Raw genomic sequence first — 8773 nt, forward strand, 5'->3', positions numbered from 1 at the left:
TCCCAATCTGTTGGTAGCCTTTTTGTCTTACTGACAGTATTTTTTGCCCTACAGAAGCTTTGCAATTTTATGAGGTCCCATTTGTTGATTCTTGATCTTACAGCACAAGCCATTGGTGTTCTGTTCAGGAATTTTTCCCCTGTGCCTCATCCAACTGGTTATCCAATACCAAATGGTCATTCCTGAAAACATAATCATGTAATTAACATTATACTGACTAAGAAGACTGTGTTTATATCTTTAGGAATGTATACATATGTACATGCATACATACACACACAGCATGTTTTCACATGTAAAAACAGTTATCGGAAATGTGATCATAATCATTTAATATTATGCTTCATCCCTAGTGATCAGCATTCATGGACGGTACTCTGCATGATACCAGAGAAGAAAGATTTATCACGAAGCTCACCCATCTGTAAACCTGGGACCTCCATCAGGGACCTGCCTGAAAGATATATTCGTGTGATAGTGGCACAAATATTATGGAAGCTATCAGCCATTTTCTGATTGGATTTAAGATCCACTCCATGAAATGGAACCCATACTTGGACCTGATACTACATAAGTTATACGTTTATAGGAAGTCCTACTATCATCATTATGATAAAGAGACAGTAATAAAATGACTCCTAGTGAAACATTGCTATACTCATAGATCAGAGAATCACTCGATCAGAGAAGCTTCTTGGAGTAGAGGGGAATTAGCTCAGAGACTGAGACCTGTATAATGTATAGAGGCTGACAGATCTCAGTCATCGGTGAGATGTCTTTGTCAAATCCCTATGCTGGAGGGATCTATGCTGGAGAGGAAGGAAGGGATCGGAAGGCCCAGAGGTGATGGATGACTCTAAGAAACCGGTGTCTTTGAGACACAGCAGGACAGATGCACCTCTGAACTCATCATGTGTGAAAGCTGCACAGGTTCAAGCTAACTGGAGTTCAGCACTGAGAGGGGGAAGAAGACATGGGTTCCTGCTTGTAACTGAGAAGCGGCTCGCAATGGATACCTACTCAGAAAGGGAAAATCTGTTTTGTTCTGGAGTGACACTGGGTATATCAAACACATTCCAGGCAAGCCCTATACTCAAAAGTAGTTGGCAAGCATAAAATAAACTTGGTCCTTATCTTTCCTTTCTTTTCCTTCCCTTCCCTCCCTTCCCTTTCCCTCCCCTCCCTTCCTTTTCTCTCCCTTTTCTTCCCCTTCCCATTCCCCTTCTCCCTTCCCTTCCATTTCCTCTTCCCCTTTCCTTTCCTTCCCTTCCCTTTTCCCTTCTCCTTCCCTTTCTCTTTCCCCTTCCCCTTTCCCCTTTCCCCTTTCCCCTCCCCTCCCCCTCCCCCTCCCCCTCTCCCCTCCCTTTCCTTTTCTCCCCTCCCTTCCCTTCCCTTCCCTTCCCTTCCCTTCCCTTCCCTTCCCTTCCCTTCCCTTCCCTTCCCTGCCCTTTTCCTTTTCCTTTCTCTTGGAGGCCTTTAACTTGGTTTTCTTTTTGTTTTGGCACTTTTTGTCTTATTGGTTTGTTTTGCTTTTCACTTTTATAGTTCTTTCATTTGAAAGAAATAGAAAGAAGATAAAGTTGTGTGGGTAGGGAGGTGGGGAGGATTGTGAGGAGTTTCAGGGAAGAGAAAGCATTATCAAAATATATCACATGAGAAAAAATTTATAATTATAATTACATCATTGCCGGTTTCCTTTTCTCCTCCCTTGTATCTCCTCTTCTGCTTGCTCTGAAATTTGTGACCTCTTTTTCTTTAATTGTTGAGACATATTTTTATTTATATATTCATAAAAGGACACTCTGCTGACCCTGCGTATTGATACTTGTATGTATGTGACTTCAGGGGGCTTTGGTGCCTAGCCAATCGGTCCTTACAGGTTCTCAATTATATGCTGCTCCTAACTCCACATCTTCAGATGTATGTCTATAACCTGGGATTACAGTAAGGTTAACGAGGAAGGTAAAATCGAATGAGGGTGAATGGAAAAGAGTGGATGAGAGAATACCAGGGTGCAAGCAATATGAAGGGGAAATGGGGAAGACAGGAGAAGGCTTTGATAAGGGAGGAGAGTGGTCACAATAGGAGACAGAGGAGAAGGATAAAACAAAAGTAAGAATGTCTATGCAGGAATCATCATTATCTTTTGAAAATGTTAACAGATATTTTATTGATTCTGTAAGGATTTCATACACTATATTTTTATCATGTTAAAACTTCTTCAAGTGCTTGCATTTCCACCATTTCCTGAAACGTGACCATGCAAAAATGATTATGGAACACCTAAACTCAGAATTTAACAATTCTTGCTTTATATAAGCTGTATGTCTGTGATCTCACCTCTTCAAAGAATCAAAGGATACATTTTGTCAAACTCTAGCAGTCCAGAAGGGAAAAATTAGTATTGTTTTGTCAGCTCATTTCAGTCAAATGACAAAAATCTTAAATAGATTTATTGGAAGAAATTTTAGTGTCATTTGTCTCCATGGATTTTGTAACAAGCCAAACTAATTAATTGGTTAGGCTTTTATTTTCACATGTTCTAGAGTCTCCTTTTGTAGGGGTAATAAGATGTCATGTGTGGTTTAAGGAGCAGACATTTATTTTTCACAGTGCTGGGGGCTAGTATATCCAAATGGGAACTAGAAGGTTTGGTTTTGGATGAAGATCCTCTTGCTGGCTTGCAAATGGCCATCATCTCTTTCACACTGGATGTGCTCAGATGATCTTTTGCTCAGAGAGGGAAATAGAAGGAGAGAGGGATGGGGAGGGGGGAGAGCAGGCTGTCTCTATGCTGGTTCCTCTTATAAGGACATTAATTTTCTATCATGGCCCAATACTCAGAGTCTCATGTAAGCCTCATTATTTCTCCAAGTTCTCATGTCCAATGTGCTTTTGTTGAGAGTTGAGGTTTCAACCAGCCTACGAATGGATGGGATGACAGACACTCAGTCTAGAATGCTAGATACTGTGGTCCAGTTTCACAGTGTGCTTCAGAATCAAAGTTCACGCAATCTCGACAGGAATCTTGGTCACCAAGACTTATAATAAAGTAAATTTGGAAAACTCAGACTCAAGCTGCTCAAGAAGAATTTCCACTGAAGTTTTCCTCAGAGCCTTGAATGTGTACATAATTCTAAATTACCTATGGGAAGATTTAATAAACATGTAAGACATTTTTCATGCCATGCTTAATAATGTTTCCCACTTGCATAGTTCACAGAAAACAATGCACAAAATATTAATATTGACCCGTGAAAATTTTGTGTATATATATAAATAAATTTTATATATTAGAATTTATTATATGCATATTATGATCACCTAGAAAAAAGTTTTTTTACATTTATTTGTGTTATATTTCATGTTTGTCATTAACATAAAAATAGCATAATATGAGCAAGAAAGCCATTGAAGAATGTTTCTGAGTCAATGTTGAGAAAATATGGAACAATAGAATATCACATGGAAGAAGTTTTTACAAAATATAAAATTATGTACTTTCTAGATATTTTAAGCTTCTGTCAAGCTAAATTTTAAGTGGAATTTTTCTCTCTTGCTGAAATATTAACATATATAAAGGATGTATATCTTCGACAAAGTGTGGATGGTTCATGCATGTTGTTTGAATTTTATTCACAGATGTCTCATTATCACAGTAGAGGAATCAGGCTACATGTACACAATGAAGTGGTTTCTCCAGGAATTTTTTTCCCCCAATTTTTATTAGGTATTTTCATTATTTACATTTCAAATGCTATCCTGAAAGTCCCCTATACCCTCCCCCCTTGCTCCATTACCCACCCACTCCCACTTCTTGGCCCTTCTCCAGGACTCTTAGCTAACTGCAACTACACACAGAGCTAGAATACAGCATCCTATCTCTTACATTAGTGTTCATTCCCTGATGCCTTGGTGTATCACCTTTCTCAGTCCTTCCAATTCTTCTTTTAAATGAGAAATTCACATTCATCAAAGACACATGGCTCTGAAAATTGTATTAGGAGCTAGCAAGATGATTCAGAGGTGAAGATGCCAAGCATGAGGACCAGAGTTCAAACACTGGAACCTGGAACCTACATGCTGTAAGAAGAAAACAGACTCCTCTAACCTGCCTCCTGACCTCCACACGAGTGTCCTGGATGTAGATACACACACACACACACACACACACACACACACACCATACAGCCACACATACATGTATACATGCACCCATGGATAAAATAAAGAAATAAATAAATACATGAATAACCAAATTAATATAAAATATTTTAAAAGTAAAATATAAAAATAAAAATGCATTAGATGTGTCCTTCAAATGGACGACATTATTAACCCTTATAACAGGGAATAGCCTTCTTCTCCTTGCTTCTTAATCCTAGAGAAGTTCATGACTCACGGCTAAAAAAATTAATTAATTTTCATTAGCAAAGCATTGTTCACTGAGAAACAGCACACCTGAAATGTTTATTTTTTTTTTCAGTTTAAAAATTAAAAAAGAAACCTTAAGTGATCTGCAAGCAGTTATCCACAGCAGAGGGATAAAGGATCCAGGCCCTGGCCCTTGGGGCCTACGCTTCTAACACATTAGCCAGTATGGGAATGATTCAGGATGGTGAATCATCCTCCTTTCCAAGGATTCTATTGAGGCTATCAGGCCCTCAGAGGAAAGCAGCATTGTTTAGAGCATCCATTTCTCATCTAGATGCTCAAATGCATGAGGATATTGCACGTACCGTTCTCCAGTGGAAAAACTGCCTTTGTCCTTACCAAGGGTTGATGAGTTAGCCCCACAAAATTACAGAGGAGTCACACGTACAATTTTGTGACATTGCTGTCTCTTGCTCTTCCTGCTTGGAGAGCTTATATGAGTTCAGTAATCTAATTTCCCTTTGTTGATGAGGCAAGATGAGCACAAACTGAGAGCACGGAGATTTCTTTCTATAAACTGGGTCTGACAATGCCTGCTGAAGGATGGTGCCTACCCGAGAGCCATGAAGGTTCTCACCATTGTCATGTTCAAGAAATTTCCCACGGCTTTGGCTCTCTGAGTAAAGATGATGGAGTGTCGTTCCAGCTTTTTGCCCACTATACTCATCTAATCTGAGAAACTTGTCCAGATGGAATATGCTGAATTTAGCTGTTGTAGCTAGCGGGTTCCTTTCAGTGGGAATTAAAGCTGCAAACTGAGAAGGAGCAAGTCCATTTCCACAACGTGGAAACAGTTACCAGGGGCATGGGTTTGGTGTGTGCTGACGCGGGACCCAGATTACAGAGTATTGGTGCACGAAGCTGGAAAATGCGGGCAATACTTTCTTGTTTGCTAAGAAGCTGGTTGCTAACTGGTACAGAGAGGGGCTTTGGGGGTGCAAACCAGTCAGGTGGTATTTGTCCGTTTTGAGTTTACTTTTCTTGTGGTTGGAATGAGGGATGACTGTGTTTATTTCAATCAGATCCATCTGGGGCTGACTTTGGCTGGAAGGCCACAGCAATGGGAAAGAATGATGGGAATGAGAAAACTTGCCTTGCAAAGATAAAGAGAAGGTTGGAACTTGAAAATGCCTCTCCCTCAGCCATCTTAACCCCGAGGAAAGCTTTGAAGGACAAGTGGCAGAGGATAGCATGGAAGTTGGAATCTGCAATGAAGATGACTGTAGGAGGTTTCCTCTGACCAATTTTGAAGATGTCACAGCATAATAAAGTAGCTGAACAATTCTACTTACAGATTATATATTTACACATGTTTACTATGTTTCATTTTTGCAGACTTTTTCATACTTGTTTTCACAAGATCTAATGATCTTCTATTTAAATAATATAATATATAATCATTATCATCATTATCACCATCATCTAATCTCTAAGTGCTATTGATTGATTGATTGATTGTGTATGTCTGTGTACCGTGTCCATACCTGATGCCATGGAGGTAAGAAGGTCTTCCAGAACTGGAGTTGCTGATGGTTGTGGGCTACCATGTGGATGGTGAGTACCAAACCCAGGTCTTCTGCAAGGGTTGTAAGTGTTCCTATTGCTGAGCCAACTCATCAGCTTTGAGTAGGAAAAGTTTAAACTTGTCATTTCTCACTTTTTAAAAATCTCTCTTGATTTCTTGGAATTACATTGCAAAGCAGGGTGACAAAAATCAGCCGAGTTTTCATATATTTTACATTTATTGCTAGTTAATGCCTATCCTATGTCCACATAAAGCAAACTGCTGATTGCAATGCCTTTAGAACAGAGAGAATCACAGGCATGGATGAATTCATGAGACAAGGAAGGATCTTAGGTATTGTGGGGGTTTAAATAAGGATGGACCCCTAGGCTCCTATTTTTGGATGATTAATTATCAGCAAGTGGCACTACTTGAGAATGATGTGGAGGTGTGGCTTCGCTGGACATTGTATGACAGTGGAGGTGGTCTTTGAGGGTTAACAATTCCAAATCAGGTCCAGTGTCTCATTCCTTTTCCTGTTCCCTGTGGATATAGATGTAGAACTCTAAGCTATTTCTCTAGCACCATGTCTGTACGCACACTGCCCTTCTTCCCTCTACACTAATGAGGGACTTAACTTCTGAAACTGCAATCAGGCCTTGATTAAATTCTTTCTTTTATGAAAGCTGTCTTTGATCATGGTCTCTTTCATAGCAATAGAACACTGACTAAGACAGGTATTACATATCATTCGGTGTAGATCTGGAAGAGTCTAGAGTACTCTGTATGAGCACCTCATACTATAACAAGGAAGTGTTAGGAGATATGTAAGTTAATAAACTGTGGTTTGCTGATAAAATAAAAAACAAACAAACAAACTGCTCCTCTCATTACAAAATAGCTAAGGAATCCTTTCTCCCAAATCTGGTTATTTAAAATTCACCAGTAAATATCAAACTTTGACTAACAGGAATGTATCCAATATGGTACATATCATTTTATGCTAGCACATACTATCTAAGTATATTTTTAGGCTATATATATATATATATGTATATATATATATATATATATATACATATATATATATATATAAAATGAGTGTAGGAAGCTTCCTCTGACCAATTTTGAGGATGTCACAGCATAATAAAGTAGCTGAACAATTCTACTTACAGATTATATATTTACACATGTTTACTATGTTTCATTTTTGCAGACTTTTTCATACTTGTTTTCACAAGATCTAATGGTCTTCTATTTAAATAATATAATATATAATCATCATCATTATCACCATCATCTAATCTCTAAGTGTTATTTGGAATATATATATATATATATTGCATTAACTGTCAGCTTGACCAAATGTAGACTCACTTGAGGAGGAGTCTCAGTTGAATCTTTATCAGGTCGGCCTGTGTGCATGTTTGTGAAGATGTGTCTTGATTGTCTTAACTACTGTAGGAGGGTCCAGTCCACTGTGGGCGAACTATTCACTGAGCAGGCGGTTCTGGATTGTAGGAGAAAGTTAGGTAAATATGACTCTATGAGCAAACCAGCAAGCAAGCAGCCTTCCTCCATACTTTCTACCTTCATGCTTCTGTCCCAACAACTTTCAGTGATTGACTGTGACCTGGAAGCATAATGAAAATAAATGTTCTTCCATGAGTTGTTTTTGAACAGAACATGTTTTATCACAGCAACAGAAATCAAACTAGAATACTTAGGTTAAATTAGTTAAATACTGCTGTTTGCCTCTTAGAGTCTCTATTGTGTCTTGTCTTGCTTTCTATTTCATCAATGATTTATTTTCAGTCAACACATTCATCTATCAACTTTTATATCCTGGGTTCACTATTCAATTTAGTGATCCTATGAAATCCTGATATAATTTTGTACCTAATGTTGTGCCTATCATACACTAATATTCATAACCAGATTACTTAAATATTATAGGTAAGTAGATATGATTTCCACTTATCTATGTATTTATTTTCAATAAAATTTTGGGCAAAAATGTATTTATATATGTGGGTAAGAATAATGAACAATCAAATATGCACAATCCTGTTTCCACCATTTTTAAATGTAGATACTTGTTTTAAATTTATTTTTGTTAAGTACACATAACTCTAACAATTTTATAGTTTGAAGTAGCAATATTTTGCTTCATAAATACTCGACACATGAAAGATATAAGGCATGTATATGCAGTCCATTTCAATAACTGTTAGAGTTTGAGCAATAATGCCTTTGAGGTGACCAATTAACAGCAAGACATGAAATTATTGAATGGACGGCAATAATAAATGACAACATCAACAATTAGAAATTCATTTGCTTTTATTTAGGTGTGTATGATTTAAAAATCAAGGTGCTTTTGTTAGGAGTATATATCTCAGTTTATTTATTTATATTTTGATTAGGTTATATGTATTTACTCTGAAAATACACATTGATTTAAGCCCAATCTGCCTAAAACTCCATAAATGAAATATAATAGCTTAAATGGATCATGCTAGAACAACCGGATACCATCATAGTGCACAAGTGAATACTACAGAACATTCTCACCAATGCCGGTGCCATATTCTCTATTCCTCATGAGTACAGATTCCTGTTATAGCTCATGGAGCAGGTAAACAAGGTCTCATTTGTCGTCTCTATTCAAATCCTGAGCTTAGCTAACATCTTAAGACATGCCCTCATTTACAAAACATATAGGTCAATCAGAATAGTTTATGTTACCCAAACTAGAAAACATGGAGAGATGAGACAGACATATAAATAGACTTAGGGAAAGGAGCTAGAAGATAGCTCAGTTGAGAAAGCACT

The 8773-nt window shown here is 37.8% G+C and overlaps 1 pseudogene; it reads left to right on the plus strand.

Moving 5' to 3' along the window:
- Positions 1-5700, plus strand: part of LOC110328893 — a 17292-nt pseudogene extending 11592 nt beyond the window's left edge.
- The last annotated feature ends 3073 nt before the right edge of the window (positions 5701-8773 follow it).

The sequence above is a fragment of the Mus pahari genome, chromosome 11 (genome assembly GCF_900095145.1).
Source record: "Mus pahari chromosome 11, PAHARI_EIJ_v1.1, whole genome shotgun sequence".
Classification (NCBI taxonomy): domain Eukaryota; kingdom Metazoa; phylum Chordata; class Mammalia; order Rodentia; family Muridae; genus Mus; species Mus pahari.